General features: G+C 63.1%; 1 protein-coding gene across 1 annotated transcript in view; it reads left to right on the top strand.

Moving 5' to 3' along the window:
* Window positions 1–16,199, top strand: part of MAD1L1 (mitotic arrest deficient 1 like 1) — a 318,039-nt gene that overhangs the window by 76,707 nt on the left and 225,133 nt on the right. The gene's annotated exons all lie outside the window — the stretch shown is intronic.

Raw genomic sequence — 16,199 nt, 5'->3', positions numbered from 1 at the left:
CCCCCAGCGGGAGAGCCGGAGGCAGCCACGGCCAGCGGTCCCGATGCTCCTTGATCTGTCCGCCACGCCCCGTCTCGTGCTGGCCTCTGCTGGCCGTGTGGACGCCATCAGGCCTTCGACACGGGCAGCCCTGTGGAGCTCGTGGCCGGAGCTGACGTGTCCTTGTTCTGCTCGTGGAAGAGGCTCAGAGCTCCCAGCCACAGCAGGCGTCGAGAGGGGCCGGCGTGTCTGGTTGGGCGGGCCGGGGGCACGCTGTGGGGTCTCAGGGATGGGAGTCGGGCTGGGCCTCGGGCAGAGGGTGTGGTGCCTGTGGAGGTCCACCTGCTGACACGGGGGGCTGCTTTGACCGAGGGGTCACTGAGGTGGCAGTGTCCTTTGCCCTCGGGGCACCTGCCTCTCGGTCTCCCGGGCCCGGGCTCGCCCGCTCCTCTGCCGGGCCCCGATCGTCTGACGGGACGACGCGGTGAGGCCCCTGGGCCTGCCGCCCCCTGCCTGTCTGTCGGTCCTCTGACGGTGGTGCTGCAGGCCGGACCCCGGGGGTGGCTGTCAGCCGAGCAGTGGGCTGCGGTGTGAGAGCCCCCCGCCCCCGTCGCCCCCTGCAGCCCTTCCGAGGACCACCTCGTTCGAGTGTGCAGAGACAACTCCGTTGGTTTCTCCAGCCGCGGGCAGAGGGAGCCCCGGGCCCCAGGGTGTGTCCACTGTGCTTGTCTTTCTCTGTCAGGGAGACGCACGTGTGGGCCTGGCCGTCCCTGCGGACCGGGGGCCTCTCCACCCCGTGTGAGAGGAGGCCCTTGGGGCCTCACGTTCTGGAGTCCTGTGTATAGCCGGGCCTTGGGAGACCATTTTCCGCAGCATCCTTGTCATCGGTCGGTGGCCCGTCAAACGGCCACAGATGGGGTGTTGCGGACCCTGTGGCGGCGGGGCACGCTCATGTCCCGCAGAGAGAAATCTCTTGTGTTCTGTAGCTGTCCACACACAACCAGTGTGCACAGGCCCCGACCTGTAACACGGTGCTTCCCTCTCTGCTGCCTCTGCGAGGGGTCCTGCCAGGCCTGTCACAGAGACAATGCCACTCAGTCCAGGCTCTTGGCAGCTTTCGGGCCGAGTTCCCGCTGGCTGTGGGCCCAGAAAGGAGATCAGAGAGCTGGCTGCCCACAGATCGACTTTCACCCTCTGCAGGGGCCTCTCCCGTCAGCCTCCCCTGAAGGCTGCCGGGCGTGGGTGATGAGTCGTTTCTGCTCTGGCCGGGCCTTGTGGCCCCACTTGGCTCTCTCCGTATGGCCGGAGACATCTCTGAAGCACACACCTCTTGGGGCTGAGGCCGTGAGAGAGAGGTTGTCCCTCTCTCGCTGGCACCTTCTGGTGTCTGCCCTCGCTCCCCACAAGTTTACCCCCCGTGTGGCCAGTTGGGGGGTGCAGGTGGGGAAGGGAGAATGGATCCCCACACGTGTGAGGGCGGAGTGATTGCTGCCTCTGGGGACGGCGGCGGGTGGGCCTGGCCTGGCCTGGGGGGTGGGCTGTGGCCAGACTGGGCTGCAGGGCATGGGGAGGTCCAGGGGGAGCTGGACCCTCCCGCAGGGGGTCGATCCCAGCAGCTTCCCGGGCTCCTCCCCGAGTTCGGGGGACAGAGGGGTTTAGTGCCGGCCAGACAGCCCAGCTGATGGCACGGGGAGCTGACGGGGTGCCCACTCGGGGGCTCCTGCTGGTCCCCGAGCCCGTGCCGGCCCAGGCCGCAGGCCCGACCCCCGGTGTTGTCTCTGATAGAGGTTAATGCTCTTCTGCGTGCAGGCGTGACCGGGGTGCCTCGGGCAGTGCTCTCCGTTAAGGACTTGTGATCTGGTGGCCTCCATCAGAGAGGTCTCTGTGGCCGTCCGAGCAGATCACCCCCAGCTGCTCTCAACTGTCATTTTCTCGAAGAAGTCTTCCTACTTTGTGCTCTTGCGAATCCTTTCTTGACGAGCAGGTTGTTTTGTGGGAGCCGAACCGTCTCGGTCTTTGACTGGCTTGTGCTTTTCTGCCTCCCGGCCGCCGGCCCCCCTAGTGACCGGTGTCGCATTCCAGACGGCAGCCTGGCCCCGGGACTCCACAGCTGACCACTCTGCCAGTTTTAAGCAGAGCCGTTCGGTGTGACGAGAGAGCCCTCGGCTGCAGGACGTGGCTGAGCTCGCCACTGACAAATGCGGTTCGCTTACAGAAATGCGAAATAATTAGTCTGGGACCAGAGATGTATGAGGAATAGTCATCTGGCTTCACGGAAACCAAATTGATCTGGAACCGAGCTGGGGAATGCCTCGGACCAGATTCCGAATCCCAAGAATTGAAGCGGCCTCAGTGCGTTCTCGTATCCGCCCACCGTGGTTGAAATGCATTCTGTGTACCCGGTGCTCACCGTGTGTGAGGAGCGTGGCGGCGTTCTTTGGGGTCACCCTCGTGGCGCCGGAGGTGGCCGCCAGCCTTGGTCTTCGGGCATGAGCTGCAGAGCCGAGGGCTCAAGGTCACGTAGCCAGTGCTCGGAGCCCGTCCAGAGCAGGTCCCACGCTGACCACTCTTGCCGTGTCCTGCTCTCTGGACCGCCATTCCCAGGGCCAACAGTGCCCATGAGGACAATGGGGTTTGTGACCACCCAGCACCCCCAGACTTTGCTGTCCCCCAGAACACCTTTCTCTGGCCCAGCTCCGTGGGAATTTGGCGCTGAGACCCACAGCAAGCAGCCTGCTGGGTGGGCGTCTCCCCAGGGTGGAGTGGCTCGGCGAATGCGCCGTGGCATATGGCGGTGTCCCCCGGGCCCTGATGCTGGCGGCGGTGTCCCCCAGGCCCTGACAGAGGGCTGCGGAGCACCTTCTCCTGCTCCGGCTCCTCTCTGGGCGGCGGTGCTGCTGCCTCCCCGTGGTCTGGTCTCTGAACACTGTCCTGTCCCAGAACCGCCTTGGCCGGCCCCCTTCTCTCTCCTTGCATCTCCCCCCCCCCCAATCCCCCCCCACCCCCATGCACGGAGACCGGGCCACTGCCTGCTGGCCTGTCCTGTGTATTTTCCTGCCCCTGGCTTTGTCTTCTCGCTGCTCTCCACGTGGCTTTCTGCGTCTTCTTACAGAGGCACCGAGGCCTCCCCTCCACGCTCCTGGGGCCCCATCTGCGTGTCCTGTGATGCCATGCCATGGGCACATCTCCTGGGTGTTCCCACCTGGGACCAGGGGCCCACTCAGGTCTCACCACGGCACGTCAGATACCTGCGGGACTGAGAGACCCACGTGTGGCTGACTGTGCAGGCCGTCCCCATGGGAGCGTTGGCGAGAGACCCTGGGGCAGGGCCTCAGATGTCCTGGTCCCACTTGTGTTTGTCCTTCCCCCGGGCTTGCCTCCGGAACGTGAGCGTCATTACTCGGATCGACGGCTGTGTTACAGGTCCCGAGCTTTAACTCGCCATTTGTTTGAAGTGCCCTGTTAGATGCACAGGAACATGATTTATCAGCTGCGTCTCTGGCAGTGTGAGGCTGCTGTTACTTATCGCGAGGTGTGTGGTTTCTGGTGAGGCCGGAGCCAGGGGAGGGCGGCACGGTGGCCAGACGCCTGCCTCGCCAAGGCCATGTGTTTGATGGGGGGCTGACGTGCGGGTGTTTCACGACTTGCGTGCAGAAGCGACTTACTGCAGCCTGCTGTTTACAAACCCGGGGGTGACAACATCAGCTGGTCCTTATCGCGCTTGGGCCTTCGGGGCAGAGCTGTGCTGCTCTGTGCCTCGCCTGGCGATGCCGGGAAGGGTCCACGCGTGGGGGAGTGGCCCGTGGTGGCTGTCCATCCTGCCGTGGGAGAGGCGGTCCCCGTGTATGTGTGTCTGGGAGGGCCTGGGTCTTCCTTTATCTGCAAAGGAAATTTGAATATGCCCTGCTTTTAGGTCTGGTCTCTTTTATTTTTGGTTCAGTGAATAGGGACCCTCTGTGAGTCGCTCTCTGGGGGAGTTTTTGGTCCCTGAGCCACACTTCTGTCCACTCCGGGCCAGGGCAAAGGGGGGCCGTGCCCCTCCACGGCCGAGGAGCCCGCTTACAGTGACCCACCAAGAGTCCTCGCGGGAGACCCCGGTCCCTGCTCCTCCCGCCCAGGCAGGAGCATCGTCCACTTGAAGGGGTTGGCTGGCCGCCACTGGCCCTTCTCATCTGCAGAACCACACATGTCAGCAGGTGGAGGGACAGCGGGCTGGGTACTAATTGGCTGCCTCCCACGAGCTGAGTGCTGGTTCACTTTTCAACAGACGCTTTGAGCTGACTTGTCAGGCAGGGAGTCTGTTTTCCTGAGATTTCCAGGCTGGACAAATGTCAGGAGTCTTTCTTGATAGTATCTCCTTAGTTTAAGAGGTGCCAGCGAAGGGCCCCAGGAAGCCAGTGGATGGAAACTGAGGCAGGACCCGTACCCAGCCTGGAGATGATGTGTTGAGGACTTGTTCGGCCTCCTCCCGCCTGGGTGAGAGGGTTGGCGAGTTATCTGCTCCCGTGTGGATGCTCTCAGGACCCGCACACTGGTTCCTCGCCGGGTAGGAGCCGAGTGAGCCGGACGGGTGCTTCCACTCACTGGGACGGAGAGTGCAGGGTGGTTCACGCTATGTGTAGGCCATGTCATCCAACTCAGGGCCTCTGATTGAACGGCTGAGGGAAGGCACCGTCACCGCTTTGCTCTCCCCAGCCGGCCTCTGCCCCGTTCTCTGTGAGTGTGCGAGGATCTGTGAAGGATGCCGAGCCCAGTTTCTCTGCATCGGGTGTGTGCTCGCATCTGCCCGCCACTGTCCCCCGGCCTTCCCCCTACGCCTGCCTCCCTGGGGCCCCCTGGCCTGGGCCTGGCCGCCTTCCTCTTGCCTCCTGCCTCTCCCTTCCTCTCACACACCCCCTGCTTCAGGCCTCGCCCAGTGGGGGCCTGGCCTCCCCTGCTCTCCGAACAGCTGCTGGGGGGTTCTGAAGGGAGGTGGCTGCTGCTCTCGGGATGACCCTCCAGGAGTTAGAGAAGCTTCTTCGGTCCGAGACCTGGGTCCGGAGCCTGGTCCTGCGCCCGCGAGTCCCTGGTGCTGGGCTTGACCTGTGAGTCCCTCACCTGTGAGAGGTGGGCACCCGCAGCACCTCTCGGGGCCATGGGAGGGTTCGGGCGCTAATACACGTAAGGTGCTCAGCGGGGTGCCCCGCTCGCTTCATCTCATGTCAGCGTCACAGGCATGGGGCTCTGCTGGGGCCTCCACAGCCGCGGTCCACGTCGCCATCAGTCTAGCCCTCTAGTGTGCAGGCCGTGGTCTGGGGCAGGTGGCACTGCCCCCAGCTTCTCTCTCCCCTCCCCCAGGCAGTCTGTGGCCACTCGGCGTGGGGGGGCACCTCTTCTCTGGGGTGCCGCTGGATCGACCCAAGGGGGGCTGCTTTCCCTCTGGACTGGGCCTCCTGGACACCGTGTGCAGGGGCAGGGCCGCGGCAGGGCCGCTGATGGTGCGCTCTCTCCTGGCAGCTACCCGCCGACTCTCTTCTGTCTTCCCAGGCCCGGAAGTTGCGGTAGACTGAGCTGTGCGGTGTCCAGGCCGGGACTGGGGCCCTCCTCCCCCCGCGTCGTGCGTGCGCCTCTCTACGTCTGTCTGTGCTTTAATGGAGGACCACGCAGGGGCACTGACTTTCTTTAAGTAACTAAAAAGCTTTTGCCAGAGAAACAGAGGGTGCTGACTAGTTGGTGGCTTTATTTATTCATTTCTGGGCATGAATGGTAAACAGCTTTGCTTCTTGGCTCAGCGGGAACAGATTGGAAGCGTTTGCCTGATTGATTCCTTACCTGCAGGGACACGCGGCTGGAGGGGATCTATCGATTTGGCACCTCCTGCCAAACCCACTCTGAAATAGGCTTAATTACCTCAAGTCCAGCTCCTAGCGCCAGGTGTCTCCATAAATCTTCGCTCAGATTTGTCGCCCCGCTCGGGCTGCTGCCTCCCCTGGGACGGCCGTCTCTCCCCAGCGTGTGTCCCTGCAGGAGCCAGGCCCTGCTGGCTGCACCCCTGTCTGGCGCCCAGAGGGTCCTGGGGCCGCTGGGTGGGTGAGTCAGTCGTAAGAGAAGGAAGCCTGGCTGTGACCAGCCTGGGTGCCAGAGCGTGTCATCTCTGCGAGTGGCCGGGGAGTCGGTGTCGGTCACAGGACCGGGGGCAAAACCGGCGCCCCCCTGCTTCCCCACCCTGCCCGCTGGCCATTCGGCTGCCGGAGGCCTGGAACCTGTGGCCCGGGGTTTGTTACTGAGCTTCATTTTGTCCCTCGCTGCCCTGGGCCGGCTCGGCGGACGGAGATGGCACGTCAGTGCCCCCTTGTTTGCTAGCTTACCCCTGTGGCCGGGGTGTGGTGGACATGGTCCCATGGGGATGGGGGGAGTGGAGCTGCTGGGGACGGAACAGGAACTGTCCCCTGCAGCAGCCTCTTGGTTGACGGATGTGGGGCTCTGGAGCGTGCGTCTGAGTGTACGTTCTGTCTGTCCTTTACCGGCAGTGACTTCCGGTGTGTGCGGGCAGGACTCTGAGGCCCGCCCTGACCGGCCGGGGTGCTGCTGTCAGTGCCCCAGCGACGTGCTGCCTCCTCGAGACGCTCGGCTGCCTCGCTCCCAGCCGTCCGGAGCAGGCGCGAGCCTGCCGGGTGTGTTTGGGGCTCCAGGACTCAGTGCCTGGAGTTTAGAGTTTTAAGTGGCGGTGATCTAACAGTTAGAACGTGCTGCTTGGGCTGTTTGGAGGTGCGCAGCAGGAGTGGACAGGTCGTGCACGGGCAGCGTGGAGTCTGTGCGCATCCGTGTGCTCCGTGCCCTGCTCCCATCACGGTTGGGTCCCGGCCCCAGCTGCCCTCGTGCCCCTGCGCCTGCCTCGTGCCGAGAAGACCCCGCTCCACCTTCTCTCGGCGATCGCGTCCGCGTGGCTGAAGGAGGACGGAGGAGGCCCGTGTCCACACTGGCACTCTGACCTCATCCTGGCGGTCCGGGGCTGCGGGAGAGATCAGTGTCCTGGTGCCCAGGAGGCCAAGCGGCCTGTCCACAGTCACACGCGACCAGGGCCCCCGAGACTCGCTAGTGGCCGTCTGTCGGCCTCAACCAGGGTCGTTTAGTTGCACTGAGATGTTTGTGTATTTCTCAGTTAGTTGTTTAACGAGAAACAAACAGTAGAAATTACTCCTTATCGTCCCCCGTAAGCCTGTGGCGATCTACCCGCCAGGCTCGCCCACGAGGGCAATCGCTGTTAACAGCTTGGGTTTTTTTTCCAGAACTTTTCTCAGCTTTTCTCTGTGCGTGTACCCGTGGCCCTCCCTCCCGTCCCTGCCCCATCTGCCTCGTCTATCCGTGCGCACATCCGTGTGTCCCCGCAGCACGCCAGCGCCAGGCGGTCGGCCGCTGCCGGGGGTGGAGGTTCACGGCGCTCACGGGCAGTCAGGGAGGTGGGTGGAGGCACGTGCCGGGCGCGGTGGCCCTTGCCGCCCGGGACTGCTCTGCCCGGTCCTTCCACGCCGCGCCAAGACTCTCACGCCGAGAAGCAGGAAGGTCCGCGAACCTGCTGGGCTTCCCGCGTGGGCCGTGAGGCTGTGCTGCTGGGAGCGCCAGGCGGGGGCGAGTGCTCCCAGGCTCCGCCGGCCCGAGTGGCGGCGTGTGGTTGTTCACAGCCCTCCTGTCTCCCTTGCAGCGCCCGTGGACCCTCCACGCTGGCAGGCCCATTGGCGTAGGGGCGGGTATCTGTGTCCACGTCCCCGCGGGGCCTACGCTCCACGCCGGAGGCCGCTCTGCTGCCCTTGCTGGGCTCCACCTCTGGTCTCTGTGCACAGTCGTGTGGGCAGGGCCGGACGAGTGAAGGACCTTGTCTGTGCACTGTCCCTGGAGGCCACACAAACCGGGGCTGTCTCGCCCGGGAGGCGTCGGGAGGCAGCTTCCGCTCAGGTTGAACACCAGATGCGGCTTTGAGGTGGCATCCTCCTCCACCTCTGTCCCTCCCCTCTCCTCCCCTCCCCGTCTCCAGCACATGCTCCTGTTTACAAATTTGGAATGATGTGCCGAGATAATTATAATGTCTTATGTGTTAGAAAAGTCTCGGCTTTGCGTTGTTGGGGAAACAGAGGGAGGGAGGACCCCGTGTCATCAGGGGCGGGGGGAGGCCAAGCCACGGTGCATGCAAGGGAGGCGGCAGGGGAGGCATCCGGCTCCTGCCATGCAGCGGGGGGGGGGGGGGGGGGGGGGGGGGGGGGGGGGGGGGGGGGGGGGGGGGGAGGGGGGAGGGGAGGGGGGTCTGTCCATCCTGTAGGCGTCTCCCCCAGTCTCGGGCACGAGGGCCCCGTGGGCTGTCTGTCCACGTCTCAGGGATGGTTCTGGCAGCTGGCGGTGCTCCCTCGGGTCCTCCTGGTGTTTTGTGAGTTGTGTCGGTGCGCGGCCTCGGTGGACCACGGTCCTCTTTCAGAGGGTGTGGTTTGTGGAGCTGATGTGTAGGTGGCACATGCCCCCGGGTGTGCGGACTGTACTTCCAGCCTGGGAGGAAGTCGTGGAGGGTTTTTCGCGGGGGCTGGGTGGCGGGGTGATGCGATCTGAAGTCTGCTTTATTGCAAAGTATTATGTAGTGTGACGTGCGGGATGGGTGATTGGAGTGGGAACAGGCCGGTGGAGATCGGGAGAGCGATGGCTGTTCCTGGGAGTGGACGTGCTGTCCGGATGTAGTCCCGGAGTTTGGTGTCAGATGGGGCCCAGCCGGGAGCACGGTATTGCGGGGGGAGGCTCTTGGACATCTAGCTTTGAGCTCCCGTGGTTCGGGGCACTGATCTGGAGAACTTGGGAGTAGGAACAGGAGTGCCGCAGGCCCTGGGGCTGTGCAGACCTGAGGTGCTTCTGTGGCCTTCCAGGAGAGACGCCCGGCGGGGATGGGAGGGCCCAGCTGGTGTCGGACCTGGACTAGAGAGTGGGGTGGGGACGCCTCAGGATCGTCCCTAGATGAGGTGGACGGGCCTCTTAGAGGGGAACAGGGTGCCCAGCAGGTGAGTGGAGCGTGGCTGTGGATGCTGCCAGGGAGAGGCTGTTGTCTCCGGAGGCGGGCGTGGGGCTCGCCTCCCTCCGCGACACCCTGGTTTCCGGGCCACGTTGTCTCTCGGCTCGGACCACCTCCCAGATCTCCAGCCCTTGTCCCTCTTTTGAGCACCAGCCGCTGACTCCTGTGTGTGGGCCGGAGAGTGGCACTGTCCCCTTCCCACCAGGTCAGAGGCCCCAGGGAGCGTTGGCTGGGGCCAACCGTGACAGAGCCCGGGGTCCTGAACCAGAGAGCCTCTTTGGGCGGCATCTCGCAGCTCTGTCCCAAGCACGGCGGGTGTGTGCCCTGCGACAGCCCTGCCTCGCGCTGCGCTGGGGGCCGAGGAAAGCCCTTGCCCCGTGCCTGGGTGCCGGGCGGACTTCCGTCGGGAGTGATGGGAGATGGGCCCCAGGGGCGTGGGGGGCGCGGCCTCGGGGCGGGAAGGGGGGCCACTCGTTCTGACCTTCAAGTAGGGGGAGGATGGTGACAGAAAGGAGGGAGGGTTGGACGGGAGAAGAGAGAAGCCGGGGGCGGGGGCACTGCCGTGGGAACCCCCTTCCTCGTAGACACGCCCCCCGGCCGGGGTCCTGGGCGCCCGGTGCACCTTGCAGCCCTGCGAACCCCCGGGTGTCCACGCAGAGGTTTGTGAAGCAGTTGGTTGGCCAGCAGCGTCTCCTCGAGGCTGGTTGCTGGACAGCGGGCACAGGGAGTTTGGGGTCTTGACCAATGGCCCCCAGCCCTGGTCTGCAAAGAGCGCAGAGGAAAGACGCAGAACTGCGTGAAGAGGAAGCTTTCTCTTCTGAAAACAAGCTGCGATGCACACAGCAGGGGAGTGCCAGACGGCCGGCCTGTCTGCGCCCTTTGTTTAACCTGTTTGGTCTGACGTGGCTTTGGGAAGGGGAGGGCCGCCGGGCTGCCGGGTGTGGGACAGAGCCCGCTTCCTAGAGGCCCCTGAGCACATGAGCAATAGACGCTGGAGAGGAGCAGGGGTGACGGGACGCACCTTCCAGAACCACCCAGCACGCACCTTTCCAGGGAAGGCGGAATCTGAGCACGGCCGTGTGTTTGCACCGTGTCACGTGGTCCAGGAAGCCTGGGCCCTGAGGGTCTGTTAGGAGGGACAGGTTCTGTAGCGCTGGCTTGGGAGAGAGTAAGAAGGCGGGAGATATATGTCCCTGGTCCTCGGCCCCTGTGGACCCAGCAGCGCTCGTGCCCATTTGGGGTCGTTTGATGTGTGTGCACTCCCGGGGTTCCCGTGGCTGTCCCACCTGTGACAGTCTGCTCGCACGCAGTGAGAAGCCCTGCTTGTGAGGAGGGCGGGGGGGCCCGGCCTCCACAGTGTGCGGGTCAGACTGGGGGCCACGGCCACACCCTGTGTGTTGGGTGCAGGTCAAGTTCTGGGACCGGGCCCCCGCAAGGGTCGAGGTGTCTCTGTTCTCTGGCCCGTGGTTCAGTTCACTCCAGGCCAGGGACGGACAGGCCAGAAGCAGGCCGTTCAGTCCTGGCAGGCGCTCTGGTGTGGGTCTGTGCTGGGGGCCTAAGCGGGACTGTGGCGGGGGGGGCAGGGGCTCTCGGAGTTGGGTGGTGTGGTCTTGCCCTGGTGTTTGGAAGCTGCTGCCCACGGCCTGCTGGGAAGTGTGGGGGTGGGGGAGGAGGTGCCCCCAGGGGCTGCCGTGCACAGGGCTGGGGTGCTGAGCACCCTGGAATTCTTGGCGGGCTGGCACATAAAAATGAAATATTTTGCCCCAGAGGCCGTGGTGCCCCACTGATAACCGGACGCTTCGTGCTTAGGACCTGTCCCTTGCTAATCCCCCTGCCCGTACTCGTCACGGGGCTGTCGCAGTGCGTCGTGACTCCTGGAGGGCAGGCCGCACCGGTGTGTTAGCTGCACTGTGCTGAGCTGGCTCCTGCTAGTGTGGACAGGGGTTCGCTGGACCGTGGAAGGCACGTGGGGTGGGGGTAGGGTCCCCCGGGAGCCGTCAGACATCAGCGGATAATGTTAAGTCCTTCCTGTGCGCGCAGAGAAGCAGGGTGTTGGGTCAAGAAGCAGCTGGTGTGCCAAGACTACGGGCCACTCTTCTGTCCCCAGGGGGTGGGGACGGCTGAAAGGGGTGTGCTTAGGGAGGGGATCTCCTGGTTCCCAGATGCGCCTCCTCCTCCAAGGCTCTTGTGCACGGCCCCATCCCCCATGGCGCTTTCCTGGGTCAGCCCCACGGTTCCTCTTCCCGGACCATCCAAAGCGTCGCCTGATTGGCCACTCACTGCCTCCTGTCCCCCGAGGTGGGGTCCCGCCTCCTCCCGGCTGAGGCTGGGCACGTGGCTGCAGGGTTGGAGGCCTGGTCTGTGGCCTGACGGGCTGGGCCCACCACCTGAGTGTGTGGCGGGGTGGTTGAGAGCACTGCAGGCCCGCGTCCGGCCACGCGGCCCCCACCTTGTGTCTCTGGGTGTGAGCTGGAGCGAGCAGGTGGCCGCGGACAAGAAGACAAGTGCTGTAACCCGGTTGGTCTGTGGTGTCTCCTCTTTGCCACGGCCCTGGTTCTCAGCTCTTGGCTCAGCGCAGCCCCGGGACCGCTGCGCATCCTGTCCCGAGGGCGGGGACTTCCGGAAAGGCGCTCTGAATAAGGCAGGGGTGCACCCCGGAAACCTCTGTGTGGACCCTTGTGATTGTAAGGTCAGTGCCACCTGTTGGCCTCAGCGTACAGGGCAGCAGACCTTTTCTGTAAAGAGCCACAGATGGACCCACGCAGGGCTCGTGGGGCACAGGGGCTCCATCACCAGTGCTCAGCTCTGTCATTGGGGCACGGAAGCAACCGGAGACGGTGCGTGTTCTAATCCGCCTGGCCGTGTTCTGGGAGAACTTTGTTGACGGAGACAGGCTTTGGGCCAGGCTTGTCCCGTTGGGCCCTGTTGAAAAATCACCGTCCAAATCATAGAAGTGCCCAGCCTGGTGACGTGTCTGTCGTCTCTGTGATGCGGCTGGGGGGCAGCCCCGGAGACGGATGCCAGAGCGGGTTGAGACGTGCCTCCCCACACGCCGTGTCTGCACGTCGCCCCTGCTGAGGACAGTGTGCGCCACTCACAGACCTGTGTTGTGCTGCGGGCGGGGGCTGGGCCTCCTGTGACGAGATCCCCGGGGCTCTCCCAGCCTGAGGGCACACTGGCCTGGCATTTGGGTGGTGGTGCCATTGGGTCGTTCACCGTTTTATTTTTCATATGTGTGTTTTGTGCGTTCTTTGAAAAAACTTTAGTTTGAAATATCTAACAGAAACATTGCAGAACTCGTGCAGCATTTGGTACGTCCCTCGCCCCCCTTCCGGCATCCTGCATCACCGCTGTATCGTGATTCACCACTACATAGTGAAGCGCTGGGACAGCGCCGGTCTCCCGCCGTGCGCTTCTCCCACCCGGGGCCCCCGGGCCCACGCCACGTGCGCTCCTGCCGCTCAGTGTCTTCCACCTGGGGTGGCCTCTCCGTCTTTCCTGGTCTTCACGAGGAGCACGCCCGGGTATTTTGTAGAACGTCCTGAGGTTGGGGCCTGAGTTTTCATCATGATTCGATCGAGGGGATGCATTTTGGGGCAGAAAACCACAAAAGCCAGGCTGTGCCTTCGCAGAGCACGGTGGCGGGGCGCACGGTGGTGTCCACCTGTCCCGTCGGCCTCGATTGCGTGTCTTCCCGCTGCGAGGCTGGGGCGTTTCCTTCGTGATTAACAACTGCCTCGGGAGAGGCCTCTGGGTGTCAATAGCCTGTTTGCTCTCCGCGTCTTACTAACTCTGAGCGTTCATCGGAGGATCCTGTGTGCGGCACTTACTGCTGTGGTGCGACGGGGTGACTTGCTCTCTGTCCCGTTTCTTCCACGTTGATTAATGGGATTCTTAGGTAAGGAGTCTTGCCCTTCTCGGTTTAGCTCTACGGACTTGGGGACGTTTATGTCACTTTGGACGATAGAGAGCATTGCACTGATTTGTTTTGCCCAGAAGGTTTTAGCTCAGGTCACTGGGAGGTCTTTCTGTTGGCTCTTGTGCCTTTTTTTGTTTTGTTTTGTTTTCAAGCTTGTTTATTTACTTACTTATTTGTTTAGAGAGTGAGTGGAGGAGGTGCAGAGAGAGAGGGAGAGAGAGAATCCCAAGCAGACTCTGCACTGTCGGCACAGAGCCAGACACGGGGCTCGATCTCATGCATTGTGAGATCGTGACCCGAGCCGAAATCGAGAGTCGGACGCTTGACCGAGTGAGCCACCCAGGCGCCCTGGCTCTTGTGCCTTTCTGATCTGCCCTCATCTTTGGGTGAGCATTTCTCTTCTTTCTGGGCCAGTAAGATGCTCTGACTCTCCCTGCCCCTTTTGGGAACCCACCACTCTTCCAAGGATCTCTGGTTCCTTTTGATGAAGCACGAGGGCCCGGGTGTGAGGTGTGCGCGTGCTCCTCCCGCCATGAGTGCCCCAAGCTGGTGAGCCCTGGCGCTGTGCACATACACGCGTTGCGTTTAACTCTGTGTGTGCTGAAGAACCTGGGGTCCTCCCGCTACCCCTGTTGGGAGCCCAGCACCCCCAGGGTCACGCTCACCTCCGTGATTTCAGTGTGCTCCCCCGATATATTGACAGGCTGGCATCATTGCGTGCCGTCTGGTTCCTTCCTGGCTCAGCCTTGGAGCACGTGACATCCCCGATCGCTGCCTGGGAATCCGCAGCGTGGGTTTGTATGGAGGCCTTCCCGTCTGTGGCCGCGGAGCGCCCCTCGGAGCACCGCCTCCCGCGGCTTGGGCCCTGCGTCCCTTGCTTCTCCGTACCCATCCCTGGTGCCGCCGGGCACAGCCCACTCCATCTCCGCCCCCAGCCTGGTGAGGCACGGCCCACGCAGCCCCCAGACCTGCCTGGTGGCCGACCCTCCCCACGCCCCTCACCCTATGTGCCCACCCCCTCCCCCCCACCGAGTGCGTCCTGCCCCTGTAGCCTTGCCGTCTCCTGAGTGCTGTGGGAATAATCCTACAGCCTGTGGGCTCCTGGGTCTGGCTTCTTGCACGTATCGAAACACACGCAAGAATCGGTGCTTTTGCACGAACCCCGGCTCGCCGCCCCGTCCGCCTGAGGTGTGCTCTACTGTGCGCAGGGCCCATAGCTCACTCCTCCATTTCTCCGGTGGAGGATGTCTTTGTTGCCTTGGCGTGTGGTGCAATTGAATGAATTCCACACTGGCTGCGTGTGAAGGAGTTTTCTTTTCTCGGGACTGGATTTCTTTTCTCTGGGGGCGGGAGGCTGGCTCCCACCGTACGTGTAACTCGAGAAAGCGCCGACCGCTCTGCGCGTACCAGCCGCGTGTGAGCTTGCCGGCCACTTGTGCCCTGCCTGCCCTCAGCCCTGGCGGTCCTGTGCTCTCAGCCGTTCTCGTGGGGCTGTGGGTGCTACGCGGGGTGGTTTCCAGGGCTCGACCTCCCAGCCCCGCTGGCACGCGCTTCCCCTCCAGATCTGTCTGTGCCTGCTGACGGGGGATTTGTGTAGCTTCCCTGAGGGCACCGAGTGGAGCCTGTTTCTTCCCTCGGACTTCCCACGTCCGCTTGCATTTGGTTCCTTCTCTTTCAATCCCTTGGAAGGTGAAGGCCCGTGGTCTCCCTTCCCTCTCCCCGTTCCTCCCTCTGCCCGCAGCCTCACTGATTTCTTTTCTCTTGGGACTGGAGGGACACCCTGCCCCTGTCACGTGGGGCACAGCTCCTTGACCCGGGCCAGCACCAGGTGCCCGGCACCACGGGCTTGCGAGGTCATCCTGTCGTCCGGTGAGGGTGCGGCGGGCGCTGTGGAGGAGGGCTGCAGTGAGCCCCGTCTGACTGGTGGGCTTGCCCGTGGCCGACGACGCCCCACCCTCGCCGCTGGGGCGGGGGTGGGGGGATGGGGGGGTGGGGTGCGGTGCACGTGGTGGACTCTCGAGGTGAGGTCTCTCCCTGTTGGTGTTTCCTCTCTGCCCCTCTTCTGTGTTCAAGTCACTTTCCCTCCGAGGACTTGGTCTTACTGTGCTGTAGGGACTTCACGTGAAAATTTTCTCTGCTTTTTTTTTTTTTAATTCTTTTAAAAATGTTTTTTATTTTTGAGACAGAGACAGAGCGTGAGCGGGGGAGGGGCAGAGAGAGAGGGAAACCCAGAATCCAAAGCGGGCTCCAGGCTCCGAGCTGCCAGCACAGAGCCCCGACGTGGGGCTCAAACTCACGGACCGTGAGATCATGACCTGAGCCGAAGTCGGACGCTTAACCGACTGAGCCACCCAGGCGCCCCTTTTCTCTGCTTTTTGTATTTTACTGTTTCCTGGTTGGGGTTCTGTCTCCCAGTTGTGTGCAGGGCGCCAGGGCGTGGGAGAGAGAAGGATCTCGGGGGCTTGCTGAGCCTCCTGGGGACGGTGTGAGGTGCACCGAGCGTCTCTCCCGTGGCGTGTCCTGAGGGCTTTGCCCAGGCTGGCGGCATGGAGGTCTTGATACAGACAGTTTACTGCTTGGTGAAACGTAGGGGAGAGCCCTGAAGCATCGTGATGGGCCGAAACGATGCATCCTTTGGCACAGTGAATTTTATTGGGGACACAGGAGAGACCTTTGCGACCAAACCGCTGCCTACGGTGAGAACGGAGGAGGGGCCCCGTCTGCCGCGCCGCGGTCCGAGTGGTGAGGACCGCCTCCCTGCTGTGCTGTGATGCTGAAAGTAAACTTTCCCGGACCGTGTTAGCAGAAGTAGAGCATCGCGTGAAAGGAGGGACCCTTGTGCTGCTCCCGGTCTCACGAAGCCCCCGCGGGGTCTGCCTGACGTTTGGGGACGGCTCCTGGCGGGTCGTCTGGACGCTGCACCGCGCGAATGGGGACAGTCCCCGTCACGCGTTGGGGGCGCCTGCTGTGTGCGGGGCCCGGGGTACAGCACGGTCACTAACTCACAGTGTGGCAGCCAGACGAGGGTTTAGGATTATTTGGGGATTATTATTATTGGAGATTATTTTCTGGGGATGGGGTAAGGTGTTGGACTTGTGAATACTGTGTGCATTCAGGAAGCCTCACGAGAAAGGCTTTGGTTTATTAACACGGGGAATCTCCTGTTGCTTTTCCGTCCGGAACAGACCATTTCTGGGACTGGAAAGGTGCCGCCTCGTGACCCTCACTGCCTATCTGTCCCCGGGCTTTGATGGCTCGTGGCTGTGCTGAGCCCCT

This window comes from Prionailurus bengalensis, chromosome E3 (genome assembly GCF_016509475.1).
Source record: "Prionailurus bengalensis isolate Pbe53 chromosome E3, Fcat_Pben_1.1_paternal_pri, whole genome shotgun sequence".
Lineage (NCBI taxonomy): Eukaryota > Metazoa > Chordata > Mammalia > Carnivora > Felidae > Prionailurus > Prionailurus bengalensis.
This window is presented reverse-complemented; position numbering and strand designations above follow the sequence as displayed.